Source organism: Phyllostomus hastatus, unplaced genomic scaffold, assembly GCF_019186645.2.
Source record: "Phyllostomus hastatus isolate PE091 unplaced genomic scaffold, TTU_PhHast_1.1 phas_contig_86, whole genome shotgun sequence".
NCBI classification, from domain to species: domain Eukaryota; kingdom Metazoa; phylum Chordata; class Mammalia; order Chiroptera; family Phyllostomidae; genus Phyllostomus; species Phyllostomus hastatus.
Window position 1 is genome coordinate 72079101 of NW_025333977.1, and position 12331 is coordinate 72091431.

Consider the following 12331-nt stretch of genomic DNA (forward strand, 5'->3'; position numbering starts at 1 on the left):
TTTATTTTAACCATTTTTTTCTTCATAAATGAAGACAAGCAATATTACTAAGTCTGTTTGCCTAACTAAAGCAGCAATCTCCCTTTTCTGTCCTTTTCATATCCATCAACTTCCCAAATAACTCCAGGCCATATTGACTTCTCTGTCTTACCCTTACAAATCACTTACTAGTTGTGCCATAAATGTTGACACTTTATCATCTTCAATTTAGCACTATGCATAATCTTACCACTTTTTTTCTGAATTTGTAGTTTGAGGGAGGGGAAGAAACTGAGGTAATAAATTTCTTGGGAAGAAAAATAAGTAAACAAATAATGTTCATGCTGATTATAGATATTCACCTTAACCTAGTACACTGAACAATGACTAAGAAACCCAATACATATTAGACATCAAATAAAAATGTGTACAGTGAGACATCAATAAATCATAAATAAATGAAGTACAGTTGTATAAATGATTAAATTCTCAGATTGTATTTGCCTTATCTTCCCAATAGCATGGGTTAAAATACATTGTATATTCTTATGAAAAGACACTCAACCTTACTAGTTATTAGGAAGATGAAAATCTAAACCACAGCGAGATACCACCTCACACCTGTTAGAGTGGCTATTATCAACAAAACAGGTAAAAACAATTGTTGTAGACTGTGGAGAAAATGGAACCCTCATTCACTGCTAATGGGAATTTACACTGGTACAGCCACTAAGGAAAACAGCATGGAAATGCCTCAAAAATTAAGGACAGACTTACTACATGACCTAGCAACCCCTCTTCTGGGTATCTACCTTAAAAAATTTGAAAATATTTATTTTAAAAAATGTGTGCATCCCTATGTTCATTGCATAGTGGTCAAGACATGGAAACAACTGGCATGCCCTCATCTAGATAATCAGATAAAGAAGATACCTACATACCTATGGTGGAATACTACTTAGCCATTAGTAAGGAGAAAATACAACATGGATGGATCTTGAGACTATTGTGCTGAGAAAATAAATCAGAAAAAGTTAACAACCATATGATTTCACTCATACGTACTGCTGATATAAAGCTGAAAGCAACAAATAAGAAAACCAAAGACTGGTAGACACAGAAAACAGTATGTGGTGACCAGAGGTGGGGGGGAGCAGGGCAGTACTGCAGTAAAGGATAAAAAGGGCCAAATATGTGGTGACAGAAGATTGGACTTTATGTGGTGGGCCCACAATGCAATATGCAGATCATGCATCATAGAAATATACATTTGAAACCTATGTAATATTATTAACCAATGTCACCCCAATACATTTAATCAAAAATACATTGTATGTTCTCTTTCTCTTTGATTACTGTACAAAGAAGGTGAAGAATCTACCACTTAGGTTTAATTATAGATTTTTATAAAAAAAAAGCATAGGTGATTTTCTATTGAATTTCTGATTCTTAAAATATTTGCAGCTGTATTATATCATCTGTGATTAGATGCAAGAAAAGGTAAATATTGATTTAAATTTTTCTTTTGAAATAATCAACATGTGAATATTTGTGTTTTTCTGGGTATTTAAACACAGAGATACTGTATAACACCAATGCCCATGTGTATGTAAGTTTCCTCATTATGTGATTGCTATTAGAATTGGGACAGCCATTCCCAAAAGTCCAGCGGCCTTGTCAGTGCACCATGACCATAATCAGGTTTCATTTTGAAAACCCTGTTTCCATAGAAACATTGAATATCATTTTATTTATTACAGTGTGATTTCAGTAAAGAAAATTAGCCACAGATATACTAAAAATCACCATTGAGAATAAATTCTGATTGTCATTAACAGTTATAGGTAGACAAATCAAATAACTAGAGATGGTGCTGGTTTTGTATTAAAAGATGAGACTGAAGAGAAAAGATCAATTGGATCTGGCATGTGTTAAAATGAGAGAAATGTATTCCCAGGTCTTACGCAATTTTCTTTTCTATATAAAAAAGTTATTTCCTCATCTTTACTCAAAAGGAGATCATTAGTTTCTGTATTTGTTTCTGTAGAAAGGGTAAGAGAGAAATTCTCTGGAATAATCCTCCAGTTTCTTGATAGGTGCTTTCTTTCAAGTGCTGTTTCACTGCTCTCTGCACAAAGTTGCAAATGTTGAGGTGGGCTTAAATCCCACCGAGGACCAAGAGAATGACCATTTCCAGACAATATATGAGGGTTCTGGAGGCAGCCTGGCAAATCCTGGGGTGCTATAAATGCCACATATATCTTGAAAGTTTTTGTGAGGTGACACCATGATTGAGACTATTAAATGTAATCTCAGTATCCAGTCTCCCCTTCATGTTTAAAGACAAGATGCTGCTTTCATGAGACATGACATACTTATAAAGTACACTTATATGCCTCCCTCTGGGACAGAGGTAGGCATGTGACTAACATTTTGGCTCAAGTTATGTGATCAGCAGTCATTCAATGAGGTTTCCAGCAAAGCTTCTTTGGGTTGATTCAACCAGCAATTTCTTTTTTGTTTGTATTCCTTTTATCTTCCTCTACTTGAAATGAAAATATGATGGACTGGAGATTAATCTAATGCAAACGTGAGGCAACTGTGCAGAAAGATGCACATGCTTTATGTAGAGAGGCAGAGAGGTGGGAGAATTTGGGGACTCTGTTGAGATTATAGAACCACAGTACCAGCTATGATCTAACCACACGATGTCATCATTTTACATGAGAGAAAAACAAACACCAGTATTTTAATCAATTGCTAATTTAGATCCCTGCTACCAGCAAATAAACAGAATTTTTACTTATTTTTATATTATAAAAGAAAATACAGTCTACAAATCTTATGTTCTTCTATATTTCTTTTGCTTTCTAAAGTTGGTTTATGACCTAGCATATAGCCTGTCATACTTTTTATGTGCTCGATATTATTTGAATTGGATATCAAAATGAATATCTCTGCTCTTTTTCATGATGCTTTCCAGAAATAAAGTGTATATCATAGGGTAGGGGGAGGAGGAGGAGATAAAAGAGAGAGAGAGAGATTTTGAGTAAGAGAGACTATGAATCCTCTATTAAAAATTCAACATGGAATAAAAAAATTGCTATTGGTTTCAGGAGACCAGGATTTGTATAGGATTACAAGTCACTTCCTCATATTCCTGCTTTGTAAATAGACTTGGAGTGGGTTATCCCAGAGATAAATGTAAATCAGGAAACATGGTAGTTTTAGAATTTATTATCCTAGATAATATACTGCTTAGGATTTCACATCTGGATATTTATGCAAAGTTATAACAAACTTTTTTATTTCAGATAGTATCAGTAATATGTCAAGCTGTTGGTGACAACCTGCATTTCCACTTCCAAGAAATGACAGATTTGAGAATATTCCCAGGGATTTTTGTTGTTGTTTATCTGCTTGTTTTGTTTTGAACTGAGGTAAGGAAATTTTTTAGCATGTAAATAAAATTTGTAGTTAGAAAGATATTTCTTGAAGAAATTTCTCACAATATAATAGTTCCTCAACAAGAAAACACATATAAATCAAATACTTCCTTCTCTGGCTCCTCCCAATAGTTTCATTTAACATTTGTAGGACATATTTTAATCAACTGCTTATTCACCATTTATTTCTTTTCTTAGTAGTAATAAATTTCCTATTATTAGCTGGCCAGTGATCGCATTATCATTTGAGCTAAAAGTCACTATTCTGCTCTCCCACTGCTTTGCAACTAAGCTTGGCCTTGAGACTAAGTTCTTCCAATATAATGTAAACAGAAATGTGATGTGGCATTAAGGAAAGTTAATTTTGTTTTTGTTGTTGTTGTTCCTTATTTCCTTGAAAGAAAGGAAAAGCTCCTTTCCTTTCTGTTACATGATATAATGATGCAGTCTACTAATATGTGGTAGAAGACACAGGCTGAACAGGGCAGAATAGAGACATAAAAAATGTTAAGCCAGAACATATGGAAGACCCACACCAACCATGAGCTATAAATTTCTGGATCTCTTTAATGTAAGAGATTAAATAAATTGGTCTCTTGTTTAAATATTTACCAGGGTTTTAAAATTTTTTTATATTTATAGCCCACACTTAATTATAATTGACATAGTACCTGTATTATACCTATGGGGCACAGAGAGTACATCTCCTGGATATGTGAGACAGAATTTTATATGTAAAAGTGATCTTGTCTGGGTATCTTAATTCCATAGCTCATGGATTGACTTAAAGTTTGTAACACAGTATGCTCTTTTTACAAAATTATAGTAATTTTGAGTGAACTTGTTGTAAAGTTCATTTGCGTAAGCATACACATATTTTGTTACATTAAGATGGTCACAGTTAGGAAAGATTATAAATTCACCTGTGGAATTATCATACCCAATCTATTCCTTTAAATTCTTTAAAACACTTAGAAATAGATTATTTAAGTGTATTCTTTGCCTTAAGATTTTATGAATTTGACATCTATAGAAACAGAGACATTGCAATTATTTGCAAAAAAAAAAATCTAAGCACCATTTGCCTAACTCAGAGTAACAAAAAGAAATGCAGTAAAAGTAATTTCCATTCTGAAACTTAAAAGCAATTGAATTTTAAAAGCTCAAAGAGAAGAAAGAGTATTACCAAATTGGTTGAAGCTTTATATACATCTATACATTCCTGGATAACTTTTAATTTGAAATTAGCCTTGGGAAAAAATTAGACCAAAAAATGTAGTCAGTCCTTGAATGTGTGTTGGTCTATGAGTGAGGGTGTATATTCCATTTATGAGATAGTGATGTGAATTGATATTCATAATGAAGGTATTAATTATATAAATATGTTTCGGTGTATGTGTCTTTAAAATCTTGTTGGAGATGTAGTTTTGTGATGATTTAGCAATTTTTATGTCATCATGTTTAATGTTCCTGAACTTCACTATGTAGTCTATTAAAATAAGAAACTGATACTTATTGAGGTCTGTGTATCAGATAAGCTATATACATCATATCATTTAATTGTAATTATTTTATTTAATTCCAGACTTAAATATTTTGCTATTTGTTTAGGATCTCAGAACAAAGAAGAGAAAGAGCCAGGATATGATCTATCGCCATACTCTTTCCACCCTTTTGCAATAACTTTAAAGTTTTAATTTTGTTAGCAAATGGAAAGGATAATTTAGAGTTTGATTTACAGAGAATATTGATATTCCTTATTTACATATCTCTACTCCTGAAATATTATTGTTTGGGCCTCTAAGTCAAGTAGGGAAAAGCACACTGAGCTGGTAGGAACCCGTGCCCATTGCAAATGGAATAGATGCCGTTTGTTTTGTTTTGTTTTCTTAAACACCCAGACCCTAAAATCAACATTTTAAGAGCTGAACTTGCAAACCTAAAACTATAAAGCAATGAAAATATTATCATAGATTGCTTAGAAACTGGAAAGAAGTCTCTTAACTCTGAAGTCTAGTGTTTGTTTTGGCAAAGATAGAGAGCTGATAATTTCTTCTCACTAATACATTTTTTTCTAAACAAATCTATTTGTCCAAGAAATGATTCACAATAAACCAGGCACATATTAGAGTGCTTTAGAATTGCTGAAAGATATTTTTTAAATATAGATTCCTGTACCCCACTCTCAAAGATTGTATTATAATAAGCGTGCTGTGTGACCTAGGGATATATATACCTAATAGATATGTCTGGAGATTCTAATTAAAATGGTCTAGGGATTTGCATTTTGAGAGTCACTCAGTCCACATGTTTATTCAATTTGTGTCATAGTAAATGGCATGAAGTTACATCTCTAAGTGATATCAATAAGTATGTGAATCATTTATTTACCAATGAAAAAACAACTGAGTCAAATGCTAGAAACTCAGTTAACTGTGTGCAGGATCTGAGATTTTCCCTACTTGTAAGCTAACAAATTAGCCTGCAGTTGTTTTGTGGATGCCAGAAGAGGCCCTGATGTCTTGGGTCAGAGACAAACAAAGATCTTTGTTACTCACTACACGGCAGGAGGCATTAGCTTCATGTTCATGTCGGTTCTTCTTGTCCATACCAGACCTCACGGGGGGTGACAAGGAACACATGGGCAGATGCTGCACACATGGGAAATCCCAACCTTTTATAAAAAGGCTGCACGTTAACCTGCCTGATGTCAAATAAACATGCCTTTTATTCCTGTCTTGAGGGAGGCACTGTCCCCATCTTCCAAGGCTGTTGACTTTGTAAATGTCCTTGAAAAATTAGTCTGGAACAAAAGCTTTCATTATCTTAGCTTACAAGACTTGAAGAAACATGAGAAGCCTGTGGAGAATTCTCCCATCAATAAATTTTCCACTTTAATTGGATATTTTACAAGATACAATCACAGGGCTCTCATGATCCCCTTTCATTTCCAATGTAACTTGTTCATTTTTGCTTCTTTCTCAAAAATAGATATGAGGATGTCTCACTATTACCTCACTAAGGTCCCTGAATATTACAGGGGCATGTCCACACAGTGTAGTTCCACAGGGAAAAGACAAACCACAGTTGTGCAGCCTGAGGCTGGGTAATTATGGCCTGCAGTTCAGTTACCATGCAGTCCTCAGTTTGCAATAAGCAGCTTAACTTCTCTCCTTTAAAGATCACTTTGTAAACTGTAGTTACTGAAGTGAAGCCCTCTCTGGTTTCTTTCCCCCGCAGAGTTCTCATCATTATTACAACTTCATCAAAGGTATAAGAAAATCCATTTACCTCATCCCCATACAATAAAGTTTTACTGTAGGAATTGAAGACCTTTAAATACAAACCAGAATCTTAAGAAAATTCTTCTCTAAAACTGGGAGGCCTAAATCTCCCAACCTCTGTAGATTTATTTTTATTTATGACTCTAATGTTGCAAAGTTATGGAGGAAAAACTAATATTTACATCTTTCCAACAAAGCCACCTAAATAGTGATATTCTAACAAATATGTAACACTTAATTAAAAAACTCTTTTTTAATTTTAATATTTTGTTAAGACAGTAGGTTCTATCCAAAGCCAAAAATTAGAACAATAACCTCAGAAAATGCTGGAAAGTTATTATCTAGTACTAGCTAGTTCTTACTTGAGTTATGACCTGCTTCATTCATCACAGAATCTTTGTTAATGGTTAGGATTTTCATTATTGGACACCTTCCATTGCATGGACATGATTAGTGGTGAGATTAAATTTTATATTTAGAACACACACGGTAAAAGGCACTATGTTAAGCAGCATGGTGTTTAAAACTACCTGACCTCAAAAAGGTTATAGCCTATTAGAGAAAAACTGTTTTACACAAACATTTTAAAGAAGAGTAAAAAGTGATGCCTCATTAGGGAGCATATTCCTGCTGGTGCTGTAACAAATGACCACAGTGTGGGGTTGAAAAACAGCACATATTTATTATCCTCTTTCAGTGCTGGAGGCCAAAAATCTAAAATCAGTTTCATTGGGATAAATTAAGGTGCTGGTAGAGCTCCCCTTTCCTCTGGAGTCTCTAGGGGTAATACGTTTCTTATGTTTTACAATGCCTAGGGGCCATCTACACTGTCTGTCTCTCGGCCTCTTCTTTCAGTGTTTGCATTACTCCAGCTGTTGCTGCCATTGTCACATCTCCTTCTCTGACAAGGTCTCTGGCTTCCACCCGTTGCCTTACATGGACCCTTCTGATTACGTTAGGCTCCAACAAATAATCCAGGAAAATCTCTCCATTTTAAGTTTCTTCACTTAATCACATTAGCCAAGTCCTTTTTGCCATATGGGTAATATATTCACTGGTTATGGGGATTAATATATCCATTTATTTGATGGACCATTTTTCTACCTAACACCAAGAGGTAGAAAATTTTGTAAACATCATTAAGAATAAAATACCTAAAGAACACATGGACAAAACCAAAGAGGAGTAGGGTCAATGGGGGGAAGTGGCTGGTGTAGGGGAGAGTGGTGGCGGGAAAATGGAGAAAACTGTACTTGAATAACAATCAAAAATGTGGAAAAAGGAAAATATAACACAAAATTAATAGAAAAAATAAAATAAAATGGCTAATTATAATAAAGAATCATGGACAGTAAATATAAACAAGTATAAATAATTATAATACAGACTGAAAAAATAAAACATCTATAATTTTAATGACATACTTGGTTTGCTATCTGATGAAAAATTTATTAATTATTCTTATAGCTAATATAGGAAAATTATTTGTATATTAATCCCCCCAAATGCTCTTATAACTCAACTAGACAATTCACAAAGTGTATGAGTAGGAGAGAAACAGAGACAGAAACAGAGAGAAATCTGTTTTCTCATACAGTCTCATGAAGGTGAACAGCCAATCCACCTAAAAAGGGAACTCCCTCAACATTTTAAAATACTCTAATAAAAAAATATGTTAATGAAATAGTAGTTGACCTTAAAGAAGTACAATATAACAGTTTCTGAACTTGTTGACAGCTTATTGATTTATTCAGCTTGTTCTCTAATATTCTGTTCAGAAGTTCAATATCCAAAGCTTAAGTGTGATGACTACAGGCTATTACAAAACCTGATGATAATTTCAAAGGGAGAAAGAAGCAGGTGTGCTTTCTATCAAAATATGGTAATGTTTTGACACTACTGTCTGCCCTGAAATTAAAAGACTGGAAAGAGTATACCCTTGAAGCTTCATTCTGATGTCACAATGTGATTCAAAGTAATCTTAATGAATATTCATATTTTATATGTCTGGGATGCTGTCATGATCCCATCAGTAATTAAGCAATGACAACACAATGTTGTTTTGATGATTCTTGTTTTATTACTTTTACCAAGTGTTGTAATGTGGACTTGATCATCAAAGATCTATCTTTTAAATAAAACCAATTTATTATTTATTATTTGAAAGACATTCAAAAATAACATGTAATTCACAAAACTAACAGAAAAATATAGGAAAAGTGTAACAATGAAGCACATTCTTTGGTCCAGCTTTAAAAACTTATTAATTTTTGCTTCCACAAAATGAACAATAGAGATGAAATTTACCCTTCTGCCTGAAACAAAAAAAATAAATAAAATAAAATAAAATAAAATAAAATAAAACAAAATAAAACAAAACAAAACAATAGTTTTTAAGATATCAATTGATGAAGGAAAATGGTTGTCTGAGTTTTACTTCATTGAGAGTGTTTTCAGGCTGCAATCTAGAGAGAGGGAACTAAGGCAGAGCCTGAACAATAGTTTGAGACAAAGGAGCTGAGAGTCCAGGGAAACACTGTACAATACAGAAAGAAGACTCATAGAGAATTACAGAGATCCACAGAAGGTTCCTCCTCAAGAATTCCACCTAGTAATGATCACATTTATCTGTGTGAAGAAACTACCTGAGGCTTGGGAAAGAAACACTCAAAGCAATTAAAAGTAACATTCTCTGATGCTCTAAAAGGACATAGAGCTTATTCCTGCCAGTAATACTGGAAAACTTCATAATTTGGGGAAAATTGAATAAGGCACATAGAAGAGTAATCTTTCAGTAGAGGGCGATCATTAGCAGCAATTTGAGCACTGTTCCAGTCCCATCAAACAAGTCTTAAAAGCTAGAATGTGAGCATCATTTACAGAAATCCAACTTCATCCCAGAACATTATTTATGTGAATAGAGAATATCTTCCATACTCCAAAAGTAAAATATTCCCCACTATAAAAAGTAAAAATCTTAAAATATTTATAGGAATAAATAATATCTACTACCCTAAAAATAAAATACATGGTATCCAATAAAAAATTAATGGATGTGAAGTAGTAATCAATAGAATCTAATTAAAAAATCATTATTCACATAAAAAAGCAATCAATAGATACAGACCTATATAGGGCAAAGTTGTTTGCTTTATCTAGAAATTAAAATAGTTATAACTATTTTAATTCGTTCAAAAATTTAAGTAAAGACTTGAAAGATGTTTTTTAAAATCACATTTCTAGAGATAAAAGCTAAAATACTTAAGATAAAAATACTACTACTAAATGAGATTATTGGCAGATTAGAAATTATGGAGGAGTTAGTGAAGTTAAAGACTTTCTAATAGAAATCTTACTAAAAAAAAGAGTAACCAAAATAAAATTATGGGAAATAATATCAGTTAACAGTAGGAAAATTTTAAGTGTCATAATTTATATGTAATTGCAGTCTCCAAAGTAGAGCAGGGAAGAAAACTGAGAAATATTTTTTGACATAATGACTGAAACTTTTCCAAATTGTATTAAAATTAAATCCATAAATAAAGTGATATCAGTTTGCCCCAAACAAAGAACAAAAATGAAAAACCACACCAATGCATATCAAATCAAATTGCTTAAAACCAAAGAAAAGAGAAAACCTCATAGGCAGTTGGAGAAAAAGGTACACTATGAACCAAAAGACAAAAATGAGAATAATAACAAGTGAGGAGTAGAAAAACATCTTTAAAGTTATTTTTTTAATATTACATTTATTTATTTTTAGAGAGAAGGGAAAGGAGGGAGAAAGAAAGGGAGAGAAACATCAATGTGTGGTTGCCTCTCTCTTGCCCCCTACTGGAGACCTGGCCCACACTCCCTTGGCATGTACCCTGACTGGGAATGATACTGGTGATAATTTGCTTTGCAGTCTTGCACTCAGTCCACTGAGCCACACCAATCAGGTTTTAAAGTTATTTTTTTAAAGCTTTTCAAAACAACTGTTTACACAGCCAAAATTTTCTTTCATTAAAAAAGGGATAAATATGTTTAAGCATGTAAAACATGTAAGAATTTATGACCATCAGATCCATACTACAAAGAAATTTTAAGGAATGTTCTTCAGGCAGAAAGAAAATTACATGAGATGGAAGTATGGATCTATACAAAGTAAGGATGAGAACAAGAGCTGGTACTTTCATAAGTGGCTATGTAAGATTTTTGCTTATTTATTTAAATATTATAAAATTCTCCCCAAATATTTAAGTAACCCTAAGAAAGAATAGAACTAATAAGAAACTAGAAAAACAGAAATGAAAGAAAAGTAGATAATAAAAAATTAAATGGCAGTTAAGCCTTAAAACAGTAATATTATATTTAATGTGAATTATATAAAAATATTAATTAAAACAAATTAGCAAAGTGGACAAAATAAAAGTAGCATCCAACTATATGTTATAAAAGAAATTCAACTCAAATATAATGGTACTGATAGGTTGAAAGTGAAAGATGGGAAAGAATATTTTCATGCAAATATTTATTCAAGGAAAGCAGGGATAGCTATATTAATATCAGATGAAGTAGATTTAAGAGCAATGCAATTACAGTTGACCCTAGAACAATAATAGGGCTTAGGGGTGCTGACCCTGCAGAGTCAAAAGTCATGCATAACTTTTGATGCTCTAAAAGCTGAATTTTCTCTCAGTATCTGCGGGGGATTGGTACCAGGACCCCTGTGGTTATCAAAATCAGTGGATGTTCAAGTTCCATATTTAAAATGGCATGGATCAATGCACAGAATCAGCCTTCCACATTCACAAATGCCAAACCACAGATCACAAACATTATAGGCATATACTGAGATAAATCCATGTAGAAGTGGACTGACACATTTCAAACCCTTGTTGTTCAAGTGTCAACTGTATAAGAGACAAAGAGGGCTATTATAAAATGTGTTAATCAACCAGAAGACAGAACAATCCTTAGTGTTTTTACTCTGAAGAACAGAGTTTCAAAATATATTAAACAAAAGCTGATATCACTGACCAGTGAAAGAAAAAATATACAATTACAATTAGAGACTTCAATACTTTTTCACTAATTATTAAAACAAGTAGACAGAAAATAAACAAGGATATAAAATAATTCAATAACACCATCAACAAATAGGATCTAATCTTCAATTATAGAATACTTCCCCCAACAGTTGCAGAATACATATTATTTTCAAACACTTACAGAATACATACCAAAATAAGCCATATTCTCATTGTAAAATGAACCCCCAACAAATTTAAAAGAGTTGAAATCATAGTACAAGTGGTGTTTGACCACAAGTTGGGAACCTGTAAAAGAGGATAACAGGAAAATCTCTCAGCACTTTGAAATTAAATGCTTTTTGCAATAATAGATTCTAATAAAGCTGAAAGAATTCAAGTTATGCCAAGAACATTCTCTAACACATGGTATTAAAATGGAACCCAGTAATAAAAAATAAAGAGAAAGATCTCTGGAATATCCCCAAATATATGGAAATGAAATAACACACTTCTAAATAAAACAAAGGTCAAATAAATTAAATGAGTAATCAGAAAATGTTTCTACTACATAAAAATTAAAACAAAATACATTAAAATTTTGAGATGT